At 44.9% G+C, this 26,785-nt stretch overlaps 1 protein-coding gene across 10 annotated transcripts in view; it reads left to right on the top strand.

The window, feature by feature from the left end:
* Positions 1-26,785, top strand: part of LOC142372105 (RNA binding protein fox-1 homolog 3-like) — a 616,940-nt gene that overhangs the window by 244,265 nt on the left and 345,890 nt on the right. For 9 of the 10 annotated variants that reach the window (XM_075454905.1, XM_075454908.1, XM_075454900.1 and 6 more), the window contains exon 4: positions 13,127-13,189. The exons of the other annotated variant lie outside the window; for it this stretch is intronic. The gene's annotated coding sequence lies outside the window, so the exon portion shown is untranslated. The remainder of the gene's footprint in view (positions 1-13,126; positions 13,190-26,785) is intronic. 10 annotated transcript variants of the gene reach the window in all.

The raw sequence follows: 26,785 nt of genomic DNA, 5'->3' as shown, positions 1-26,785 counted from the left end.
GCTGGAAAACACGGCCACGAACCTGAATGGTTATCAACAAGTTAGTTTCCACAGCTTCTTAGTTTTTAAGAAGAAGAAGAAGAAGTTCTCTTATTCCCATCCTGCTCACTGATGCATCATCTCCACTGCAGTTGCTGTGGTTGTTGTTGAAATTAGTGCCGCCGTCCTGCAGGTTTTAGATGTTTCACCACTCCTGATTCCGACAAAAAACGGATCTCTTCAAAAGGTTAATGTAAATGTACTTTATTTATACAGCCCTTTACAGACAATGGTAAATTTAGATGGTAAACCTCTACTGTTACACCTTAGGAGCACGACCAGACTGCCAGTCTCACCAGAAAACATGTAACATATTGCCACAATTCGTGGTTGTACATTATAGATTCCGACATCTCCCTGAGCTGCAGTTTTCAGTCGAGCGGCACAAAGGGAGCCGAGACTCATGAATAGTAAAACATGTAAGCCGAAGCATGTAGATCTGAGCATGCACATTGATTCTGATCCTAACCATTGTTGTGGGAGAGTCCATTTGAAAGGTAAAAACAAGTGTAAGGAGTCCCGTCTTCCACCATCTCCTCTGTCTTGATTAAACATGTTTGTGGCCAAATGAACTCTGGCGAGACGTGGAACTGAAGCTGCGCCTGTGTAGACATCAAATCAAATTTATTTGTATAGCACATTTCAGGTACAAAACAATTCAAAGTGCTTCACATAAAATAAAAGCATTGCAGCAGGGAGTGTAATAAGCATTAAAAATACATAAAAGAATATAAAAAGAGAGAAATAAAATAATTAAAACAGTCTTGTTTGTCACAACAGTCTAAGTTTGCGAAACCCTCATTTACTCGACTGAAAACAACTCTGCAATTAGCACATTACCTGAAGAAAACTAATAGCTGCGGACACCCGCGCAAACAGCGGCGACCCGGCGTGCACGCGCAGCCCCTTGTTCTCCCCCCTTTTTATCTATGCCAAACCCAATATTGAACAGAAACCACTCGAGATCTGCTGGAGCAGTCAAATATCTTCAAGCGGCGAATCCCCCCCCCCCACAGTTGCATAAAAATAACCGAAATTCTTTCCCTGTGTCCTACAGTTTCAATTTATTCAGTACATCCGACTCTGTTTCGGGAAAACTGCCACGCAGCCCAGAAGTCTTCAATCCTTCGTCCCAACAATCGTCAGAGGAGAAGACCTTCCGTCCCGGAATTCATCCAATTTTTTCCTAGTCAACCCACTCAGTTAGGGAATTACAAACTACTCCGTCACACAATAGCTATTTGCGCACGGAAACCTCTTAATTTTGACGACAAGTTCCCTGAATGGGATATTCATTTATAAAATGAATTTATCTTGTCTTTTATTTGTTCGAATTCACCTGTCAGGACACTTATTCACTTTCCCTGTATGAGGCTATGTGTTTATACTTCACGTGTTACCATTCAATCAGACAGTACATCAACACCTGGATTTACCATGATCAGAGGACAACTCAATTCAGACAACTTCATTTAGGTTATTCAATATGCAGAAATTTCATCATTAAGTGGTGTTCCGCTCACCTCTTTTCTGGCCCTTCAGATTGTCTGAAAAAAGCTGTCCCTCCTATCACCTCGAGCCGTCCTCCCTCGCACGGGGGTCGCACGGCACCGTGGTCTCTGAGCTCAGCAACCACGGGTTCACGGCACCATTTGTTAGATTCGGTTCTTTTAGTTGGGAGCTCAAGAACGGACCGAAGTAATTCAAGTGAAAATGAAGTCTTTAATTGATGGCAACAAGTGAAGTATTTCAGCGCTGGTCTCGGTATGACAGAACTCTCGCAGGAATCCGTCAGATCGAGCCCCGATTTCCGGGTATCATTTGTATTTATAGCCTCATAGGTTGGACTCACACTCGACCGAGTATGATTGGACATGAGTAGGTTCAACATGCTTCGTCATATTCTCTGGATCAGCCCAAAACAATGTGTTTTGTCTTTCTACTCCTGGATCACTTTAGGTCATAATGGGAAAAGTACTGAGACTTATTTCATTCATAATGTCTAAGAACATAGCCAATTTTAACAAGTTCAAAGATAGCGTGCAGATTTCATGCATAGACACATGAGAACAGAAATGTTTTCAACCTGGATTTAAAAATGTCTCCATTTGGTGAAAGTTTAATCTCCACTGGCAGTTTGTTCCACTTGTTTGCAGCATAACAGCTAAATGCTGCTTCTCCATGTTTAGTCTGGACTCTGGACTGGACCAGCTGACCTGAGTCCTTGGATCTCAGAGCTCTGCTGGCTTTAGACACCAGATATCTATTTTTTTTTTTTTTTTTTTTTTATTGTTCAGCTGCTCCGCACCATAGACTGAAGTAGCTATTTCACATTCTGTCTTGAGAGCTGGTGGCTATAAACATCAGCACTTACAGGATCCACATGAACTCCTGCCATTCGGTTGAGTTGATGCTTCACTCCATCCGCCCTGAAACCGCTGAACAGTAGCAGGCAGGGACGAAATCACCCAGTTTACACAAATCAGAATGTTCTAAAGGAAAAGGCAATGTTCGAGCTTCGATACACTGGAAAAAATGCCCCTCCAAAAATAAGTAAGAAAAACAACAAATAAAAGACGTTTTTGCTTGAAATAAGCAAAAAAAATCTGCCAATGGAACTAGTGAAAATCGGCTTGTCCAGATTTCTTGAAATAAGATGTGATATTTAGGACTTTTGAGTTAAAAGTGATCTTGAAATTAGCTTAAAAACCTCTTCAAATGTAAAAAAAAGCTTGTTTCGTATGATATGTGACTCAAAACAATTTGTTTTCAAGACTTTTTCATTTAACAAGATATTCCAGATGTATTGTATTAAAATAAGTCCCTATATCTGGCTGAAATGGTGCTTGTTAGGCAGTTGTGTCTTATATTAAGTGTAATGAAATACTCAATGAGACAAATATACTTGGTAAGATTTAGATTTTTTCCAGTGCATACGAGGATGTGTAACAACATGGTGGTTGTGCCTGATATCATTGCATTAGCTCTCTGAATGCAAAGCGGCTCGTGTGAGAGGCTCATGGTCCAGTGCATGCTTTGCTCGCGGCCAAGTCTGTGGATGTCTGCCGGGGGTCACGGGCGAGCTAAGTTTGAGTTCTTTGTGTGTGTGCGACTGGGAGTAGTTTGTGTGCATCGGCTTGTATTTGTCACTGTGCATTTGAGCTCTAAACCACGCTGCTCACTGCCTGCCTGCCTGTCTCCTGCCCACCTCCCCAAGAGGGTCATTCGGCCCCTCTCTCAGCCTCTAATCCCGTCTGTCCGAAGGAGATAGAGGGGAGCAGGACGGCCGCGGCACACCCGGGGCACCGCAAACACAATCACCAGCCTTTCACAGACACTTAACGGGGCTTTGCGCTTGTTCAACAAGGCAAAACGCGGCAGGAGGGATCAATTTAATACAAGGTCTGACTCAAATGGAAAGAGGGTAAATAAATAAGCAATGACAGCGAGGACTGTTGCGCAATTTGTGTGTGGTGGCCGTCCACTTTCTCTCAGTCTCTTCCTCTCTCGTCTATATGGTTTCACTTCCTCCCTCTGCGGCATGCGAGGATGAGCCGAGGAGCAGCAGCCCTGGCTCTTCTCTCATCAGGCTGCGTGTTATTTTAATAAATCACTTCTGCCATTGCTTGCTACATTAATTCCCTGGGCCCAGAGGGCTGTGTTGCCACTAGCAGCGATCTGCATGAGGCGCTAAATGATGTGGGGGATCCCCCGGTGAGAGAACAGAGGCTCTGTGAATCTTCCTTCCATCTCACCCTGGGCTAGCCCTCTACTCAGCAGACATCATAATCAAAAAAAGGAGCAACGACCTCGTCACACTGCACATACCAATGAGATATCCACCAGGGACGTTACCTGACGCTTAAGTTTGCAGACTCCAGCCGTTTGAGAGTCTGGAGATTTATCATTTCACACTGCACGTAGAACCTGTTCTCCTGGACAGATTATCTTTTTTCATATAACCTAAAGACAACAGCTGAGATGCCCATTGCATGAGCATGAGCTATTGCTGTGTACTAAACCGCATACTACATCGATCAGACAGTATGCAGAGCGTTTACCCACAATGCATTTCGCTCCTGCCCGAGCCAAAATCAGCCGGCCTGAAGCTGATTTCACTTAAGCTCTAAACTCTGTAAACTTTAGCAACATTTGAAACATTTTAATCCCCAACGTGTTGAAAACCTGACAAAATACCGGCTATTTACAATTTTGTTCCATCGATTTCGGCGCAATGTAAGGCTCTAGCATGGTTGCCGCGTCTGCTAGCGCGAGTGGTGTTGATGACGTCACGATTTCGTGCCGGCTATATCGCAAGTCGATACGCCAGTAGTTGCAATTTTCTCCGTCACAGAGGTGGCGCTGCTACGTGAAGGTTACCGCTACTCTACAACCACGAAAGTCGAGAAGAAAACAATGAAGAGCAGGAACACTGTCATCAATGATGCTGCTGCAGTATCTGGATAATTTAATTTTAATTCAGTTAAAAGAGGTGAAGGTCTGAAGCCCCCGGCATCCCCACTCTGAGTCTCTGCCCTCTTCTTTGCCTTCATGTATCTGTCCCGTAGCTTCTTCCACACATTCTTACAGAACTCTCCCTCTTTCCCCAAAGTTCTGCCAATCTCTGTCCACAAGTTCTGGGAGTTTACGTGCTCCCTGTGCTGTTTCACTGCAGTGTCGTACAGCTGCCTGTACAAACGCACCTCCTGACTTAGCCTGGTCTCAAATTGGTCCATCTGGTTTGTCGTTCTCGACTCAGCCAAGTTACAAAAATCGACTGGTGCACGACAACGCGCTGCGCCGTCTTTTCAAGGCAAAGTGTCAGGCCTGAAACGCCATTTTGACGTCAGGGGTCGGCTGCACCGTGAGCAACGCATCAGCTGTAAGTCCAGCTTAAAGCTAGCAGCAGTGAGCAACGCACTTCCGGTTATTTTCACAAAATAAAATACCCGTTGTCTTTTATCATAGGGAAAGCCATTACGATACAATTGGTGCTTTTGTTTTGAAAACAGGAAGTGAACCTACCCTCGTTGTAGCTAGCTTGAAACTGCTGTTTTGACAGGAAGTGACGATCGGCGACGTCACGTTACGTTGCATCTTGGGTAGTTTGAGTATGAGTAGTAACCTCATGATGCATACCCAACATTTCGGAGAATCTAAAACTTCTCGCTTACTCAAACTCGCATACTAACTCAAAACGTTAGTAGGAGTAGTAGGAGAACTATGCGATTTCGAACACAGCCTTTGTACATGAGGCCCCTGGAGTTGTACAGAAGAGAAACTGAAACTTAAGAATCGATCTCATCTCAACAGGTATCGATCAATACCCAATACCAACGTTAGTATCGATATTTTAAATCGATCCGCGGACCCCTAATGTCTGCAGGTGGTGTAGAAATGCTAAATAGATGTGGCTGCTTTGCATGGCTGCTTGATGGAATTCGGCACAATGTGACTGCACAGAGCCAGGTGGTATGAATAGCAGACACCAAAGTGGCAGCAGTAGTAGAGGGGATGGAAATGAATGTGTTTCTCCAGCAGGGGTTACCACACATTACCATTTTCCCTCTCCAAAATTCATTCACTCGCTCGCAGCTTTTCCTCTTTTCTTTAGACATTACAACTCCTTAAATAGAGGTGAGGTTGCCATTGGTATGCGCAGACGACACCGGCAGATTCACCACCCAGAATGCCGCTGGGAGATTACACTCTTCCTGCTCCACGCAGCGGGGATTCGGCCACCGTAAATAGAGCGCTTGGGAGTGTGCCGGTGTGCCCGGAATGACAGAGCACTGCAGCGGCAGGCGCCGAGCACAAACTCAAGGACTGCTGCAAATACAGTAATCTCTCATGCTTTCTTCTGTAGTTTTTACTTTTCCTACGGGGACTCGGTTCGAATCTATCCGGCTGATTGTGCAGTGGGATATGAGTTAAAAACAAATGTGTTGGACTTCAGGAAAGAAATGTCACTTGAAATTGGAAAAAAAAAAATGTTGTGTGCACAGGGGCCCTGTTGTCTGCGTCGGGTCATTTTTAAAGCCAGAAAATGGCATCATTTCTCTGTATTTCACTCAAACGTCAGATTAAAATTGAGTTACATGAATATGCATCGGTAATCTCAGCAGTATCGGCGGTTGCAGATAGCAGTGAATGAAAAGCAGGAGTTTGTTTTGAAGGCTTACAGAATAAAGAATCAGAGACAAAAAAAATTGAATGACATGGAGGGAGGTAATTTGAACGAGTGTAATGACTTGCTGTTGCTATGGTGTGCAGTGACACAGAGTGGAAACAGGCCGAGAGTGAAACCCGAGATGAGAAGCGCTCTGACGTGTTGTAACAACAAGCCCGACCACCTTTTACATTATGAATGAGTAATTAATGCAAATGTGTAGCCAAACTTTTTTTGAGCAGAAGTTATTGCTTAAGTTTAATTAAAACGCTTCATGGTCATTTTCAGTTTCCATCATCGTGCTCTCCGAGCCTCCTCTTCTTCTTTTTGTTTTCCTTATTTTTTCAACTCATTTGTCTTACATGTGCTCGCCCTGACCCATTAAAACTGCATCTGTGCATTTGACTTAATAATGGGCACGAAGGGCTGTCTTAATTAATAAGCAGGCATCCACCAAACTAATCTGCCTGTGTTGTGAAGTCTGTCCTTTCCATTAAGTGGGACTCACATTATCTCCTAATCAAATTAGTCACTTAATTGTGGCCCTCCCTTGATGGATCCCATGAAAAAAGGAGCGGCGTGTTTGCTGGAGGGGGGATGTGTGAAGATGGAACACGGCTGTTTCATTACGATATGAATTTTTTAATAACCAAAGCGTTCGCTGTCATCATCTTGCTTTGAACTTTGGCAAAGGGGTGAAGTTGAAGTCGACATTTTGGTGCGCTCACACAGCCGAGTGTCTCGTCGACGTGTCGGCGCTAAGCACCGAGCACAAGGCCACTCCCCCCATCGCCCAACGGGGGATTGACCCCCATCATCCGTCTGCTTTTTTAATCACTTACCCACATCGTCCTGGGCGCTACCCGATCTTAGCCGCATTCGGACAGAGCCGTTCTAAGAACGGTCCACCTGGAATTCCGTTCTATTAACCGCCCTTCTCCAGGGGAACTGTTTCAGTTTGTATTCGCACATGAAATTCCCAACATAAAAACTTTCTTTTTATTTGAAACTGAGCCGAGCAGCGAGATACTCCGATGGTTTGATGTGCTCCTGAGGGGTCCAGGCGGTTGACCAGCTGGTGCTCGGATGGACAAATGTCTGAAATCCCCCTAAACGGTGCAGTCGACGGCAAACTCAGACATCTGAGGCAACGCTATGGCTGCGAGACGTGTGTCACACAACACTGTTACCTGTTAATCAGCATCAGGGTCACATTTGGAAAGTTATTTGTGAGATTTCAACTTTAAAACTATAGAATATCTCAATATTTTAAGCAGAGAGTCTGCACCGACAATAAATGGAGGTCTCAACTGTCCACATTCAACGTATTAAATGTATTAATCTGCATGTTTACAGGTTACCATATTACCATTTTGTTGGACTGTAATGTGCCATATGGCCGGCTTGAAATGGTACAGAAGCAAACTTTGAGAGTGCACATCTGTATTAAACCGGAAAGTGTGATGCGCGTTAGCAAAGTGAATATTAAGGAAAGAAAGTCATGTTGAGAAAATGGCTTTTATGCACCACAAGTTTCTCTAGATTTGTTCTGGAAATAACAATAGCTGCATTCGGACAGATCTAAGAACGTTCCACCTGGAATTTCGTTCCAAAGAAGAAAACGCCACCAAGAAGCTAACAATAGCCGCATTCCCACTGTAGGAACCCTCCTTAAACTTTTCAGGAACGGGGCCGTTTTTTCCCTCATTCGCACATACAGGAACTCGGGACCACGGCCCTCAGTTCCTGGAACCATTTCAGCTCCTTCTCCTCAGCTGGGTCTGTTCTGGTTTCCATAGGAACACATCTGACGGAGGTGTTTGGTGGTCGGTAGCTAAGGTAACCAAGAAGTATGGCCTGCGCTCCATCCTTCGTCTCCTGACTCTCTCTGTGAGCTCTCCCAGCCTCCATGTTAGACGCCCGATGTGTTAATATCACCATCAAGCAGACCGTGAACACGGTGGCCTCCCCGCTCTCCATGTTAGCTTCTTGGTGGTGTTTTCTTCTTCTCTCCTTACTTTTCCCGGGTTTTGTTTTGTTCTGTTTTGTTGTTGAATGTGGCGCTAAAGTAACACGGCTGCGCCGCATCAGTCCCTATCAGGTCCGACTCATGTGGGAATGCAAACTGAAACAGTTCCCCTGGAGAAGGGCAGCTATTAGAACGGAATTCTAGGAGGACCGCTCTTAGAACGGCGTCCTTAGAACTTCTCTGTCCGAATGCGGCTTTGGTTTCATGAAGCAAGGAGAGCAGAGCGCCGCAGACAAAGGAGACCACGTGTCAGTTTAACTTATTAAACACGTGCCGGTTGTGTCCGCGTCGTATGAGGAAACATTTCAGCCGTGACAACATGACAAGGAGTGTAGCTACCAAGCACCTCCATCAGATGTGTTCCTATAGAACACAGAACAGACTGTTATAAATTGGCTTTATTCTTAACCTTTATGTTTCATATTCTGTAGTTCACTAAAGAATCTATGTTCCTAGTTTGTACGTTTACACTCTGCTCATACAAACGCAATGTATGTCCAAGACTTTAAGGTGACGTAGCGGGATAAAATAACTGGGTCAGATAAAGCGTCTCTATTAGGACAGATAGGTCTGGTATAGTAGATGCACGCCTGAAACAACACACACACATTGTTTATCACATCCAAAGAACATGACAAAGATGGTGGATGTCCTGCTCACATCACTAGTAAATGTTCGATGATACGTTGTCGAGTGTTGGTACAACCTCTGAGATAAAGGTGAACATAAATATGAAATGTTTCCGGATATCGGGGCTCAGTCGGACGGATTTCATGCGAGCGCTGATACTTAACTTATGACCACCAATAAATACTTTGTTTAACTTAAGACTTCTCCAGCTTGTTCTTGGGCTTCCAATAAAAGAATTGGGCTAAAAAGACCCAGCCTCGGAGAAGGAGCTAAAATGGTTCCAGGAACTGAGGGCCGTGGTCCCTAGTTCCTTATGTCCGAATGCGGGAAAAAACGTCCCCGTTCCTGAAAAGGTTATAGGACCTGCCAAAGGTTCCTACAGTGGGAATGCGGCTTTAGTTGATGCATTAGCTCCCTCCTGCTTGATAGAACTACCCTTCCCAGAGTCGTGAGGAAGGAGGAAAAGCTCAAGTGACCGAAGACGCTTCGGCTCCTGGGAGCTCACATTTAGAGGAGCAGCGAGTGCAGCCTCTGAGGAGTGGGGGGAACCCTGAGTCCTGACGAATGGAGGCATGCGTGGTCGTTTGTCCTGCTGATTGAGTTTTATCCCCTGCCCTTTCACAGCAGCCAGACAATAAACAGAACCACATCCAAGCGTGACAGGTTAACCTAACAGTAATAGAATACTCTTAATGGTCTGGCCCGAGCCAAAGTCCACGGCAGGCAGAGGCCGGCCAAATAGCCTGGCTCCTGCGACAGTGTGAGTGCTGGGGGGGTGCGCGGCACCGGCAAGGACAAAGAGGGCAACTTGATGGCTTAATGGGTGGTTTGATGGCTTCATAGGGTGAAATTGAAGTTGTTGAGGGCAACCAAACAGATGAAAGAGGGGAGATGGGGGTATTACACAGAAAGAGAAATTAGATATGTACTGTATAAGCATGACCGGCTTGCACGACTTGTATATTTCATTGGAATCCTTGAGCTGTTGCGAGCTGCGCCTCTCCTTCACACGGGGAGTGATTTATCTCGGATGCTGTGACACCGCCATTCCCATACAGCAAAAGAAAATAAACACAATCAAACCGAGCAAACTGTCAAAAGAGATTTAGATGATGTTGTCATGACGCTTGACGTGAACGTGGCTGTTTTCTGGCAGATAATCCCCACAAAGAGAATCCTCCGGGCTACATGCACCCGCGCAGGCAGGCGAAGGCTTTCTGTTTGTTTCCGCAGCACCTCTGCTTGCAGTTTGTCATGTCTGACTCGGGCTTTAATTAGGCCTGCGGATTGAAGCGGCAGCAGCAGGGCTGGGAGCCCTCTGTCCACAGCTCAGCCGTCCTCCACGGCGTCTCCTCCGAGGACCTCTCTGCTCTGTGTGGTAAAGATAATAAAGGCTCGCTCAGAAGATGTTAATTGAGGGGAGATAAAGTGCGGTACTGGCTGCAGGGATGCAGCGTGCGGGGGTGGAGGGGAATGGGGGGGGGTTTACCTGATTAGAGGCTGAGGTGTTTGACTTACAGCTCTCCGTTTGATGGCAATATATGCACTGCTAGATTTTAAAGCAGGAAGTTGGAATATACAGGACAAAGAGATCAGATCACATCACCCCAGTTCTCAGGTCTTTACATCGTCATAGAGTCATTTGTGCGACTGCTTAGAGCAAGTCAAAGAGTGGATGAACCAAAATTTCCTTCAGTTAGATCAAGAAAAATCTGAGGTCATTGGGTTTGCTGTCAGTAAAAACCTCGAGTCAATGGCTGTGTTCGAAGCCGCATACTTCTCCTACTGCTCTTACTAACTTTTTGAGTTAGTATGCGAGTTTGAGTAAGCGAGAAGTTCCCGGATGCATACTAGATTCTCTGAAATGTTGGGTATGCATCATGAGATTACTACTCATACTCAAACTACCCAAGATGCAACGTAACGTGACGTCGCTGATCGTCATTTCCTGTCAAAACGGCAGTTTCAAGCTAGCTACAACGAGGGTAGGTTCACTTCCTGTTTTCAAAACAAAAGCACCAATTGTATCGTAATGGCTTTCCCTATGATAAAAGGCAACGGGTATTTTATTTTGTGAAAATAACCGGAAGTGCGTTGCCTACTGCGGCTAGCTTTAGTAGCGCCGAATTCGTGGGAACAAAATTGTAAACAGCCGGTATTTTGTCAGGTTTTCAACACGTTGGGGATCTAAACGACTACTTTCTCACCTGAAAATGTTTCAAATGTTGCTAAAGTTTACAGAGTTTAGAGCTTAAGAGAAATCAGCTTCAGGCTGGCTGATTTCTGCTCGGGTAGGAGCGAAATGCATTGTGGGTAAACGCTCTGCATACTGTCTGATTGAGTATGCGGTTTTGAACACAGCCACTGTCTCTAGAAACTAAAGACCAAGTCCGGAACCTCGGCGTGCTGATTGACTCAGACCTGACCTTCAACAATCATATCAAATCAGTCAACCAAATCAGCCTTTTATCAACTTAAGAACATATCCAGAATTAAGGGTTTCATGTCCCAAACAGATCAGGAGAAGCTTATTCATGCTACATGCTAATGCTAACGGTCTTCTGACTGGACTCCCCCAAAAGAGTCTGAAACAGCTGCAGCCCGAGTTTTAACCAGAACAAAGAGATCACATCACATCACCCCAGTTCTCAGGTCTTTACATCGGCTCCCGCTCAGATACAGAATAGATTTTAAAGTTCTGCTATGGTTTAGGTCCAGAACACATGAATGACATGCTGGTAGAGTATAAACCCAGCAGAGCTCTGAGATCTGCTGACTCAGGTCAGATAGTGGAGCCCAGAGTTCAAACTGGACCCGGTGAAGCAGCTTTTAGCTGTTATGCTGCACACAACTGGAACAAACTACCAGCAGAACTGAAATCAGACCCAACTGTGAGCACTTTAAATCCAGGTTAGAAACATTTCTCTTTCCGTCTGCTTATGGAATTGGATTATTGGATTATTGATTATTGAACGAATTGGATTATTTTAATGAATTATGATTATTATTAATTAATTGAATTCCAATTGGCTTGAATTGGACTTACTATCTAAGTGCCTTGAGATGACATTTGTTGTATTTGGCGCTATATAAATAAAAATGAATTGAATTGAATTATAGTTGAGTTTATATTTCTCTTTTTCCTCTCTTCTTTGATTGCTTTTAACTGGGTTTTAATTTTTATTCTATTTTTTTTTTAATTCTCTTTAAATTGCTTGTTTTTATGCTGCTTTATGCTGTTACCTTGTCTTTATGTAAAGCACATAGAGTTGCCTGTGGTATGAAATGCGCTGTATAAATAAAGATGCCTTGCCTATACAGGAAAAACAATGTTTAAGACTGTTATTAAAGTTTCTCTTGTGTTCAACACCTTTCTGGAAGATATATTTTACCTCTCAGATGTTCTTAATGGTGCTGTCGAGTTGTGGAGTCGAGTTTTATGGAGCTTTTTGTTGGGGGGGGGGGGTAACTCTGCTCGGACTGGAGGGAAACTGAGGTGATCTGACCAAAAACAGCTGAAGTGACAGCAGCTACATTAATAGTGGCATATGTCTGGAGCACGGAGAAACTGAAAGAGTGAGAAAACAGACCCTCCGTCAGGCTGAGAGGGGACGGTGGTGGTGGGGGGGGGCGAGGAAGAAGCAGAAAACAGTGCCAGCAGCCTCTATAATTGCCTCAATGCCACTGGGATTGCTTTCATTCAATTGAAGCGTTCTCTTCCACTGTACATTGGAGGTGGAGATGTAGTTGAGGTGGGTGGGGTGGGGGGGCAGGCGGACGGACAGTTTGGCGTGGGCGGGCGGGAGATCCGACGGTGCCCTCCCTCTCTCTGTAGCGTACAGCGATGGGAGGGGGGGGCGACGGCTCCCCCCGTAGCGCCCGAATGTTCGGCATCAGCGTGAGGAAGTGGGTGAGATTCAGAGAGATTCAGAGTATAAGCAGGGAGGTGGACCACAGATCCGACCTGTCAGATGTGACTGCGTCCGAGTGCCACCCCGTCAGCGAGTGTGTTTTAAAACGTCCCAAAAACAACCCCCCCCCCCACCCCGAACACGCTGCTGGAGGAATCCTGTCTTTCTTTATTTGGGCTCCTGTTGGTGCGTGCATTAGATGCTCAGCTCCCTCCTCCCTCTTCTTCTTCTCCTCCTCCTCCTCCTCCTTGTCCTGCTCTTCTCTCCTCCTCCTCCTCCTCTCCGTTCTCGCTTTGCCGCTCTCACAGCCTAGTTTTCTTTTTTTTTCTCCTCTTCAATCTTGTGCAGGTTGTATCTGACGGAGGGACCGGCGCCGCGCTCCCATCCCTGCGCTCCTTCAACAACAACACTGTGAGTATTCTCATGCTAATTTCGCTTCCCTAACGTCGGTTTGTCTATTCCTCTCTCCCTCCTCCTCCTCCTTTCTTTCTTTTTTCATTCTTTGCCTCTTTTATGTTCCCATCCGACGCGTCAAACGCAGCGGCGGCAGCAGCAGCAGAAACAGCAGCAGCGCGGGAACGCCGGAAAAGAAGTGTAGACAAAAAGGAATGAGAGAGCATGCACAGAAATGGAGAGAGCAGAGGAAGAGGGGAGGGGAAAAGAGACGAGGAGGGAGAAGGATCATTGCTGCTGCTGCTGCTGCTGCTGCTGCTGCTGCCGCTGCTGCTGCTGCTTCAACCCGTTCTGCTTTCGGAGGTGTTTCTCTTGGAGGATGGTGGAATTGCCGAAGGGATGTAGGGGGGCGGGTCTTGGTTTTGTGAGTAGATAGTTGTGCGGGAATGATAGGGGACGTTGTTGACAAGCATAGAGTTTGCTCATCAGGAACTCTCTCTGTTGGCTAAACTTCTGATTCATCCCTTACTTTTCACATATACACACACACACAGATATACACACACTTTTAAATGACATCGCTCTCTATTTCATTCATTTCATCACGTCGGAACGAGGACTTTTGTTGCCGCGGTGATGTGAGGATGTATCGCCCGTGCAGATGGGAGATGAATCATACATGGATGCTTCTCTCCGTGCATCCGTTTTTTTTTGCCCGAGATGTGCCGAGCATATGCGCGTGCCATTCATAATATGCATGCAGCGTAGTTTTAATGACTGCAGCTGCACAAATAAGCTTTCTTTCTCACATGTGCATCATCGACCTCCTAGTAAACACAGACAGTAATGAGTGTGCATGAACATATATATATCTTTCCTCTGTGTGTGTGTGTGTGTGTGTGTGTGTGTGTGTGTGTGAGAGGAGGTCAGAAAGTCAGTGTCCATTCCTGCTTGCTGCCCTTTGATCAAAGAACCTCATTTAGTCCGCCCACGGCATGTGTCTGAGCCATATGAGGAGTGGGTGTACTTTATGTGCGTGGGGGTGGGGGGGGCTGAGATAGATGGGGCCCTGCGCACCGACTGCAATGTTGAGGCTAATGGGCACTCAGGTCGGCAGGGGTGGATGGGCGTCCTGTTGTGCAGATTTGTCACCAACACCAAAAAAAACCACCACCTCCTCCGAGGCCTTCACCGGTGGAAAATCTTAGCAAAAAGAAAAAAGCATATTGGGCCAACAAAACGTTCACAAACACACTTTGGCATATTCATTTGGCAGAGTAAAAAGGATTGATCTGAGCATGGCAATTAGGCAAATTTCAGAACTAAGCATCTGGCGAGGCGAGAATGCTTCGCCTGGCAGAGGATTACCATTTTAGTTCCATTTTCAGCCCAGAATGTGTTATTTCACAGCACTCCAGCAGCACTGCGGCTCACGCTAAAAAAACCAGCACATGAGGGATCTTTATGCAGCATTTCTTGTTGTGTGTGTGGTGTTGTTTTTTTTTATTATTTCCACAACCTTCTAAGTTAGAGCAGCGCTTTGATTAATGGTGATTAGGTTTAATATGTGTGTTAGTAGCTGTAGTGGCCGACCTCCCTTTTCCACGGCCCTTTTATGAAAATGAATTGTCGGGGATGGATAAAAATGCCCGGGATGATAGCAGCTCTGCCGATGAGCTTGCTCTCTAAAGTAGGCTGATATGAATGAGAACCATTCCCCCAATTACGGAAGATTAGGTTACCCTCCACCAATCTGAATCCTTAAATCCCTTCTGTTTTTACAGCTCTGCCTGGTGAATGTAATTCAGCCTTGAGACCTGGGCAGAATAGCAATAAAAAAGAAGGTAGAAAGTTTTGCAGTGAAATCCAGGCAGTAAAAATATCCATTGGGAGAGAGCTAAAGCACATGATAATTGACACTGCGCTGTGTTGCGGTTGGCTGTAATTAACTGTGTAACAGAGGTTGTCAGTTGGAAAGAGAGAAAGCTCTATCTTAGTGCATTTAACACACTTGAAAGTGCAACATTTATCGTGTCTTCCCAGCTTTCACCGGGGGTGCGTTTCAGGTTAGCGTGGGCCTCTTCGCTGCATTTATCCACATCTTTTTACTACAAGCCCAGTCAGACATTATCCGCCGCTCCCTTCATCCTTTGTACCACAGTTTTGAACACAGGAGAAATCAAAAGGGAGCCATTGTTTCTGGGGCAAGCGGAAAAGGCTTATCATCTATTTTTAGTGTGCTTTTCTTTTTTTTCTTTTTTTCCTCGTTGTTGCCTGGGCCACGATTCATGCTTATGTCTAGAGATTTTTTTGTGCCATAAACTATGTTGTGGGTTCGCAGCCAGGCGCTGGCTGGTGACAACTCTCACCCACACGTTGGTGATCTACGAGCCCATGTAGCACGGACCCCCCGCTGCCTCGCCAGCAGCGTCACTCTCCGTGTGTGACGGCGCCCATATGTGCACAGAGCACCTGTATTAACGAAAATGTGGCCCAGGCCTTTTATTCCTCATCACTTATCACAAGCCGCTACACGCTGTACCGAAAAGAGGAAGAAAAAAAAAAAAGCTCATAAAGATAAAAATCACATTTCACTAGAGGGTGCTTGTGTGACAGTGATATATGCTGCGAGCATCCTGGCACCTCATTGAGAAGAGAGTGAGTTCTGGGTGGGTAAATCAATTTGTGCAGAGGCCGTTGGTGCTAGTATTGGTTTCGTGATATGATCTTTGTTGTCCATTTTTTAGAGGTCAGCGTGAGCGCAAAACGACAAGGGCAGAAGAACCCGAGCGCTTTTTTTCTTTTGTTTTCTTGCCTGGTAAACGATCTCCCCCAAGAGGATTGTGGGTAAAGTAAGTCTTAATATATAAAAAAAAAAAAGAAAAGGTATGTGTGTTTTTTTTTTTTTTGTTTTTGTTTTTTTCCTCGGTTTAGGCACTATGGATTCTCTATTAAGAATGTACATTCATCCATTACCACACGCGTCTTGATAGAGTGTCCAGAGCCAGAGGCGAGTGCAGTCTGTGCATTAATCGCTGTAATTACTCAGCCAGGGTGACAGTGATTCTGGAGGTGTGTCTGAGTGCATATACCAGTGGAGGACAGTGGTAGACCAGTCAATAGGTGGATCTCAACTCCGTCTGAGAGCTCTGGTCAGAAAGTAATGAAAAGAAGGCTTCGTAATCATCTCAAGGGGGGTGTGTGAAGTCATAAAAGACCTAATCTGAGGACTTTGGGTGGGTTTAAACGTCTGAAAACCAACATTTCTGCTTCGCTCTTGTGTTTCGATCCTTCGACAAACACAAAGTTGTGAGTCAAAGTTTCCCTTCGGAAGCCCGGACGGACTCTTTGACCGACCAAAATCACCACAGCAACGACTGCTTAGCAACAAAAAACGTTTCTTTCCATCCATCGTAAGAAAAAAAACGAAGAAAAAACCAAGTGAAATGGAGATAACAGAATCATCACTGGGGGTGCGGGCTTGGTAGATCATTTTTGTTTTATTGCAGAAACTGCCGGGATGTGTGGCCGCCTGCGCAGCTTTCCAGCGTGAGAGATGCTCGTAAAGAGGAGGAGACGAATGGTCGAATGAAACGTGTCAAGTCAGGGATATGAAAGCGGAGGAGGGGGGGGCAGGAAGGCGCTGTAGCTCGCAGGGCTGTGCACTGTATTGTCTGCACAAGGGCAGCAGAGTTCCTCTTTGTGTTCCCGCTCCTGGAACGTGTCGTCCAACACCGCCGACGTTCCGGCTAATCAGAGCGGCATTGTTGGTGGTAATAAGTGAATAGTTTAATAGGTGAACGTATGCCACTTGGCTTCTTATCTCCGCAGTGACTTTCACTTGCACCGCCTGCAGCCAGTCATCATGAGAAATATATGACTGAGACACCGTTTTTAATTAAGGACAGTTCTAAGCATCATCAAAAAAAAAAAGAAGAAGAAGAGCGGTGGTGCAGGAGGGGTGGGGGTGTTGGTTTGAATATGCTGAAAGACTTGTTCTGGCACGCACACATGCATGTGAGCCATTTTTCTTTGGGTTTCTCATTAATCACAGAGCCATGTCTGATACCGGCGAGCAGGAGAGGAAACCGAGCTGGAATATTTGAACGTCTCAGCGCTGATGTGTGCAAAGCAGAGTGTGTGTCTGCAGGGGAGGCTTTGAAATTTCATCCTCTCCATCCCTTTTAACTTGGATGTGTGCGCCTGGCTCCAGTTAGCCAATGGCTGTTAGGAAGCTCCTGAATATCCCCGCTGCCACCACCCCTCCAACCATTCACACACTCCTCACTATCCCCCCCCCCCCCACTCCACAGACCTGCATTGTGTCAGATAGTTTAATGTGAAATTGCTTTTCTTTCAAATTTCCCTCTGGAAACGTAGGTCGTGGCAGAATGTTACATCTCATAATGGTGTGTTATTGTTGTCCTTTCATACGAGTCCTTGGCTTCTGAGCAAAGGCTTTTTGAGCGCTGAACTGAGCTGGGTTTTTTTTTTTTCCCGGCATCTCGGATTCTGGACCGCGTTCTTCCTCCGCCGGCTGCGCCCACGGTGTAACCTCGCTGAAAAATTCATCGCCAACCCCGTGATTACGCTTCCGCATTAGCGGGGCTTAAATTTAATTTGTCGGCGGGCCCCTCACGGCGGTGCTACGGGCCCGGCCTATCAGAGACACTTTGTAAAAAGGCCTCTGGAAGAGCCTCCCGGGGTCATCCTATCAGTCAGACACACTGTCAGCAGACACACTCAGTTAGTCAGCATGGAGGCAGAAATGTGGCCCGGCCAGGCCACACGCCACCGTCGGCTGCTCCGCTGGGCCGCTGCTGTGGGCATCCGGCTCCCACGCCTGCCAATCAAAGCTCCAGCACGGACGCTGACCTTTGTTCCCCTGCCGAAACGAACGCCCTGCAACAGGTGAACCCACGACACCCGTGACTCGGCACTGGGAAGTTTAAATATAGCATAGTTTGCTCAGTATTCTGCATCGAACACTGGAAAAAAATCAAAGTCTTACCAAGTATATTTGTCTCATTTCTAGTCAAAGTATCTCATTACACTTAATATAAGACACAACTGCCTAACAAGTACCATTTCAGCCAGATATAGGGACTTGTTGGAAGACAATACATCTGGAATATCTTGTTAGATGAAAAAGTCTTGAAAACAAATCTCAAAAGTCCTAAATATCACATCTTATTTCAAGAAATCTTGACAAGCCGATTTTCACTAGTTCCATTGGCAGATTTTTTGCTTATTTCAAGCAAAAATGTCTTGTTTTTGTTTTTCTTACTTATTTTTGGAGGGGCATTTTTTCCAGTGTGAAGCGTCACTCGTCCGAACTTTTACATGAATTTAATTTCATTTATTTATTTATTTAAAACAGGGAGAATGCACAAAAGCATTAATTGTGAGAGAAGAGATGCCTTGTGCCAGGTTGTAGCAACATTAAGCTAATTTCCACTTGTAGTCCCTGCGCACGTAGGGTACACTCGAAAAAAATGCCCCTCCAAAAAGTAAGTAAAAAAACAGCAAATACGAGACGTTTTTGCTTGAAATAAGCAAAAATATCTGCCAATGGAACTAGTGAAAATCGGCCTGTCAAGATTTCTTGAAATAAGATGTGATATTTGGGACTTTTGAGATAAAAGTGATCTTGAAATTAGCTTAAAAACCTCTTCAAATGTCAAAAAATTAACTTATTTCATATGAAACATGACTTAAAACTATTTGTTTTCAAGACTTTTTCATTTAAGAAGATATTCCAGATGTATTGTATTAAAACAAGTCCCTATATCTGGCTGAAATGGTACTTGTTAGGCAGTTGTGTCTTATAAGCTAATTGTGTGTTTTTAAGCTAATTTCAAGATCACTTTTATCTCAAAAGTCCTAAATATCACATCTTATTTCAAGAAATCTTGACAAGCTGATTTTCACTAGTTACATTGGCAGATTTTTTTGCTTATTTCAAGCAAAAACGTCTTTTATTTGTTGTTTTTTTTTACTTATTTTTGGAGGGGCATTTTTTCCAGTGAACCGCTGACATTATTTCATATATTTTTAGACTTAATTCGGCGGCTGTGTCAATCCTCTGACAATCGCCTTGGTAATAATCACCTGTCGTAAAGTGGCTATTACTGTCTTCCACTGCTGTGATTTACATTAATACCTGGTAGTTAATGTCATGTTTCTTTATTGAGAGAATGTGGGACATTAAATCCGACGTACTGCCTCTGCAGCTATATTATTCCCTCTTTTACACTTCTTTATTTTTTTACTTTCACATTTTCTCCTTTCAGACGGCTATCAAAAAAAGCTTGATCTGAGGGCACCCGAGGCTGCTTTTATCACCGCTCCCTGAATGAGAAGGTCAATTTTCAAGGCGTTTTGTGTGTGTGTGTGTGTGTGTGGGGGGGGGGGGGGGGGGGGGGGGGTGTTAAAACCAGCCAGTTACTAAGAGAACCGAGAGGGAGCCTCTAATTGGGATCCATTTTCATCTCGTATGGTTTTAAATGTCAAGAACAGAGCGCATGCAAAGTGTTTTGAATTTGTTGAGGAAGGCTTCAGTCCCTGGGTCACGTAGGTCGGAAACATATTAGTTTATTATGAAAAGAGGACAGAGTGTAACAAGGCACTTTATTCTGCAGCCGAGTTTCGCCATTGGAGAAGTTAAAAAAGCTGATGTACTGCCTCTGACCTCATCCTTGCTCCGCCGGGAACATAATGTCAAGAAGTTTCCGGGCGCTTTTCTCCGTTTGACAGAAACAAATCCTCAGGAAGGGCTCGTTCCTCCCTGTGTGGAGGATTTATACCCCCCCCCCCCCGACGCCCCTGCTTCCTCTCACTGTCCAAACCATCACACCACCAGAGACTCCCAGGCCCCCCCCACAAATTTATGAATGCTAATGTTTACTTCTTAGTTTATGCACGGCTTGGTCAGAGGGCGAGAAATTAACGGCGTGGAATACGTGAGAGTAAAAGGTTGGTGATATAACACACCGGGAGAGTCGGGTCATGGCTGCAGAAGTTGGTTTTACCTGAACTATGTTGCTAAGAAGTTTCTTTCTGTACATTTTGCCTCCTGCTGTGTGAAGAGATGAGTGTCGGCGTGGAGCTTTGATGGGTTCTGACAGCCTCTGCTGGAACACAATACTCCAGTTCAAATGCGTTTCGTAAGCACATCTGCGGCGTTAAGAGGCGCGGCTCTCCCGTTAAAGGGACAGTTCGCCTCTTTTGACATGAAGCTGTATGACATCCCATATCAGCAACATCATTTCTGAACATCTTCTTACCCCCTGCTGCGTCCTGTGAGCAGAGTTCCAGCCTCGTTTTGGTGCTGATGAAGGTAGTCCGGCTAGTTGGCTGGGGTTTAAAAAATAAAGCGTTTTGCTTCTCAAAACAATATGCGTTCAACAGAGTAATACATTTGCATCACAAAATCGTTCTCCAGGAAAAAGTCAGACCTCACAATCTCTTGGCCCTATTTTCTCTCCCTTCGTATCACTGCCTGCTGTGCAGACCGAGCAGCAAACACTGTAACGCTCTCCGTCACATTCCTTTCTATCCGTTGAGGTGACGGAGACTCGCTTAGACTGTAAGGGTTGTGATTGGTCGGCTAACAACATCATTTCCTGGAATCACTTTCCCGGTTTAGCTCCTTCCTCTCAGAACAACAACACCGCCATTTCTGAAAGAGTTTACTGTGTGCCGGTCAACATTTGGTCAAAATTATTTGCATTTCAAAATCAACGAGCTCCAACTCCAACAACAGTCTTTCTCTCTCAGTCGCCATCGTTCACTGTGAGGAGGAACGGAGCCGGAAGGTGAACAACCAGTCAACCACTTTTACCATAGACGTCGCGAGATTGGGTCGTTTAATGTAGCGACGCCTGCTGATTGGAAGGTGAACTACCTTGGGTATCCGACATCCCGACGGAGAACTTCGAAAGGTTTAACAGCCTCTGTGTGACCACGGAGACGGATTGACGGATAGCGACGGAGTAGCATACCGAGGCCTTAAAGTGATACTCCGGAGTAGATTCAACCTGGGGTCATTTGAACCGTGACATCCAGCCAAGTAGCCCACCCGCAGTTTTTTCGATATTGGCTGAACATCAGCTGAGTTACTGAGTTATCCTGAATAGCTTCGTACAAGGGTTAATGGATCCTGGCAGTATCTCCAAAATTACCACACTAGAATCACGTCATGACACCAAACTTCTACAGTAGTACAAATATGGTCTGTACTCACAAAACGATGCATTTGGAAGTTTGTACATAGTCCAGGAGTTTATTATTATCAACACAAGCCTGATAGCTTCTCTGCCGCTAAAGCTGCGTCGACGTCACTTCAGAGAGCTGGGAGCTTCAAAGTAAGATGAGGGTTGATCTACTACTGTAGACAACAAAGTATATGCTATATTCTACATGTTTTTTTATGAATTTTTATGTTGTAGAGTTGTGAAGTTATTTTATCAATGGAGAAACTGAGCAGCCTTGCTTTGTTGTCTACAGTAGTAGATCAACCCTCATCTTACTTTGAAGCTCCCAGAAGTGACGTTGACGCAGCTTTAGCTGCAGAGAAGCTATCAGGCTTGTGTTGATAATAATTAACTCCTGGACTATTTTCAAACTTCCAAATGCATCGTTTGGTGAGTACAGACCATATTTGTACTCCTGTAGAAGTTTGGTGTCATGGCATGTGATTTTAGTGTGGTAATTTTGGAGATACGGACCAGGATCCATTAACCCTTGTACGAAGCTATTCGGGATAACTCAGTAACTCAGCTGATGTTCAGCCAATATCGAAAAAACTGCGGGTGGGCTACTTGGCTGGATGTCACGGTTCAAATGACCCCAGGTTGAATCTACTCCGGAGTATCACTTTAACAGGCGCGGCTGTCGTCAGCAGGCAGTGATACGAAGGGAGAGAAAATAGGGCCAAGCAATTGTGAGGTCTGACTTTTTCCTGGAGAACGATTTTGTGATGCAAATGTATTACTCTTTTGAATGCATATTGTTTTGAGAAGCAAAACGCTTTATTTTTTAAACCCCAGCCAACTTGCCGGACTACCTTCATCAACGCCAAAACGAGGCTGGAACTCTGCTCACAGGACGCAGCAGGGGGTAAGAAGATGTTCAGAAATGATGCTGCTAATATGGGATGTTACACAGCTTCATGTCAAAAGAGGCGAACTATCCCTTTAAATGTCACGGAAACTGACACAAGATGGCTGAATCTTGTTTTCTGTGTGTTTTTTAAGTGTTTGAAACTCTGCCGTGAGGCCACTTAAAGGCAGAAATAAACATGGCTTCTGAGTTTGAGTTGTCACACTGCTGTTCACAAATATTCCGGTTACATTCCATTTGTGAACGAAGTTATTAATGTTGATAAACGATGTGATTTACAGTCGCTGGCGGCCATGTCCTGCCAGTGATGCAGCTGAGATATGGAATGCTAATGGAGAGCCCGTCCAGCTGTGATAACCTGTGGAAGAAGTGTATCTTCAGCTCTGTCTCAACACTCGCCATCGGTACTCGTCTAATTTTTGATTTTTTAAGTAGGAGCGCAGTCCTCTTAAGCTCTTCTAAAAAAAATAACCCACACTGTGTCGGATACACGGCGTCTGTCACACATACAATGTGCCACAACTTCAGTCCACGGAGGATAAATCTTATTCTCTGAAGTGGGGAGTAGCCGCTCCGACATCTACAGCGTTTCACCTGCGTTATTTAATCCGGTTCTTCCTTATCCGACTATGCATCTGCAGGATAAAAAAGGCCTAGTGTTTTCCCCCCCTTTCAGATCAGAAAACATGCATTTTTATCCTCCTGCAGGACGGACATAAAGGTGCCTTTCTGATGTCTAATGCGGCCATTTGAAGTGGTTGCTTCCTCTGCTTTTGGACTCTTTGTTCTCTCCCTTCCCTCAAAGGTCAGAAATGTCAAACGCTTTGCAACTGGTGAACCGCACGGATTCATGTCAAGGGTTGACCTCGGTGCGAAAGCCAAGCGAGCCAAGCAAATCCACTGACAGCAGCGTTTCCTAATGAAAATGAATTTAATGTATTCAGAAATGTTACTTCTGTGCACCGCGGTGTGAACGAGCCCAGAACGCCGCTCCGTCTGCACCTGAAGCCGGCCCACTATATATGACTTTGAATGGCTGTTAGGACAATACATTAATGAAATCCCCCCGGAGCCTCGACTTTGCAGCTGAGGTTCAAATGCAATTTTTCTTCCTGTGACAACGTATAATCCCTTGTCCAAGCAGGCCTGTGTTTCTACCTTAAACATCCCTTTCATTCCTTCATTTAATAAATGACACCCAGAGGACAAAACGGGGACAAGTCCCCACTGACACCTGTGAAATATAGACTGATAATGCTCCTGCCACTCGCTTAATGCCGCTCCCTTCCACCTCCTTGGGTGTGACAGGCCGGCCCCATGCATGTATCATAATGAGTGGATCTCTCCAGCGTCAGTTAGGAGCACCTTAAGCATGTGACTCAACTTCTTTTACTCCTGAGAATAAAGGAAGAGATGAGAGAGATCTCCCCCCTGCCTCATGGGAGCGAACGCCGTTTCTCCTTGGAGTGCAGCCACCTCGGCGGCAGCCATTCCTACTTGATGATTACGAGGACGGCGGCCATTGCTTCTTCATTGTGTGTGTCTGTGTTCGAAACCGCATACTACATACTTCCATACTACATACTTCCATACTGCATACTAATCGATCAGACAGTATGCAGAGTGTTTACCCACAATGCATCTCGCTCCTGCCCGAGCCGAAATCAGCCGGCCTGAAGCTGATTTCCCTTAAGCTCTAAACTCTGTAAACTTTAGCAACATTTGAAACATTTTCAGGAGAGAAAGTAGTCGTTTAGATCCCCAACGTGTTGAAAACCTGACAAAATACCGGCAATTTACAATTTTGTTCCCACGAATTCGGCGCTACTAAAGCTAGCCGCAGTGAGCAACGCACTTCCGGTTATTTTCACAAAATAAAATACCCGTTGCCTTTTATCATAGGGAAAGCCATTACCATACAATTGGTGCTTTTGTTTTGAAAACAGGAAGTGAACCTTCCCTCGTTGTAGCTAGCTTGAAACTGCTGTTTTGACAGGAAATGACGATCGGCGACGTCACGTTACGTTGCATCTTGGGTAGTTTGAGTATGAGTAGTAACCTCATGATGCATACCCAACATTTCAGAGAATCTAGTATGCATCCGGGAACTTCTCGCTTACTCAAACTGGCATACTAACTCAAAAAGTCAGTAGGAGTAGTAGGAGAAGTATGCGGTTTCGAACACAGCCTGCGTCTGTGCAGCGAATGTGTGGTGATGGTCTCAGGGGCGATGTGACAGAAAGGAGTGAAGAGCGTCCCCCCTATCAGAAAAAAACCCAGCCCAGTCATTGTTTGCATGGCTCACTTTGAATGATTTAATTACTTGCTTTAGACTTGAGCAATTATAGCTGAGCAGCACATATGTTAATTATATCTGACCTCACATTTTTGCTGCTCTGTTAATTGTTCGCTCCGATGACATTCGAAGATGACTGTCATTGCCGCCTGCGTATCGGGCGATTTATGAAAAAAATAATTGACACGGAGGTTTGCTGGGTGACAGATTCTGGTTGATGGAAAAGTTTGAGCTGCAACACTCCAGGTTCCAGATGGAGCAGGAGGGGAGGTCACGGAATGAGGGCGTCATGACTCGTCTTTTTAAACCCTTTTGTGCATCTGTTGCCAAACATGCTTCAGCGGTGGTTTCTCCTCCAAATCGAACAGATTAGACGAATGAAGCTGAGGATGCAGACACCGAGCCCACTTCCTGTTTCCTCAGAGATAATGCATTTTGTTTTTTCTCTCGCCATTATTGCCCAGGAAAACATCAAAACCCACTTATGTCCCAAGCTGACGCTCACACAGACGGTTCTAATGCACATCTGCCTCCGGATGTCAAAAAATCCTGAAAAAAAATCCATTAAAAGCAGCATCCAAAGACAAACTACCTGATCTGATGTGTCGTGCTAAATGACACATGTGCTGCATATTTTTGCAAACATGATTTCATCACGTAGCTTATTATCACATTTAATGGGGGCGGTTTTCACTTTTGCTAGATGTGCACTGTGTGGTTTAATTCCTCTGCCAGTGGGGAGCAGGAAGAGTTAAGGCGGCGTGGAAGGCAGATGCACATAGCGAGTTCTTCAGATTCATTTCGTCTTGCAGGATGATTGCGGTGGCGTGACTGTGGCTTTATGAGAGAATGAGAAATACTCGTGCTGCTCAACATGATTGTGTTTGATAATGTTGCTGTATGTCTCTGCATGCTGTTACTAATGGACTGCGCTTTTGTTTGTCACCTTAACTGAGCAGCGACGTTTCTCGTTTCACTTCGCTAAACCCGAAATGAATTCTGGACAAATAGGATCCGGTCTTGTTTTGTATTTATGGAGAAATAGGTTTGTTTTCCCCTCTACTGTCATCACTACGGAAACCAGTGGCTATATTCGCTGCTCTGAAAATGATTAAAACATTTTTAAAAAACATCGATTTTCACTGACAAAACTGAAAGTTCAAGCTCAGCTGGGAAGTGGTTGGTGTTCTGTGGCTTTCTAAAAGCTCAAAATCCAAACCAAATGAGGTTATTCGAACCCACAGAGACCCAGAGACTTTTGTTCCTGTCCTTAATGACATCAGTGTGTTACTCCCATGTCGTCACATACTGACGCTTGTTCAGGAGCCCACTGCCATGGTTTTAAATGGAAACATTTCTGCTGTAAAATGTTCGGATTGAATCACTTTTTCTTATTTAAATGTGTTTTATTTTGCGACCCTTGTTGACCATTCACACCGAGCCGGCCGGGAGACGAGTTGCTATGTTGAATTGTAAAAACGCTGCAAAGACTGCGGCTCTGATGCCTGTAGCAAACTGTAATGAGCAGCACAGCTCCTACATTTAGAACAGTGTTGTTGATTTGGGCTGTTTTAGCTGAACAGCAGAGTCCGTTTGGAGGCTTCATTCACACTAACTGTTAAAGGGTGGGTGCGAGGCGTGGAAGGATGCAGATACTTCAAAAACAAAACTTGGTTTATTTTCACAAAGAGAAGGGCAACAGAAAACAAAGCTGAGCCTGATACCAAAACTGAACTGTGACAAAATTAAACGTGACTATGGTTAAACAAAACGTGACTATGGTTATAGTTAAACAAAACGTGACTGGTTATAGTTAAACAAAACGTGACTATGGTTATAGTTAAACAAAACGTGACTATGGTTATAGTTAAACAAAACGTGACTATGGTTAAACAAAACGTGACTATGGTTATAGTTAAACAAAACGTGACTATGGTTAAACAAAACGTGACTATGGTTAAACAAAACGTGACTATGGTTATAGTTAAACAAAACGTGACTATGGTTATAGTTAAACAAAACGTGACTATGGTTATAGTTAAACAAAACGTGACTATGGTTATAGTTAAACAAAACGTGACTATGGTTATAGTTAAACAAAACGTGACTATGGTTATAGTTAAAAAAACGTGACTATGGTTAAACAAAACGTGACTATGGTTATAGTTTAACAAAACGTGTCTATGGTTATAGTT

This window comes from Odontesthes bonariensis, chromosome 21 (genome assembly GCF_027942865.1).
Source record: "Odontesthes bonariensis isolate fOdoBon6 chromosome 21, fOdoBon6.hap1, whole genome shotgun sequence".
Taxonomy (NCBI): domain Eukaryota; kingdom Metazoa; phylum Chordata; class Actinopteri; order Atheriniformes; family Atherinopsidae; genus Odontesthes; species Odontesthes bonariensis.
Note: the sequence above shows the minus strand (reverse complement) of the source record. Positions and strands in the feature narration are given on the sequence as shown.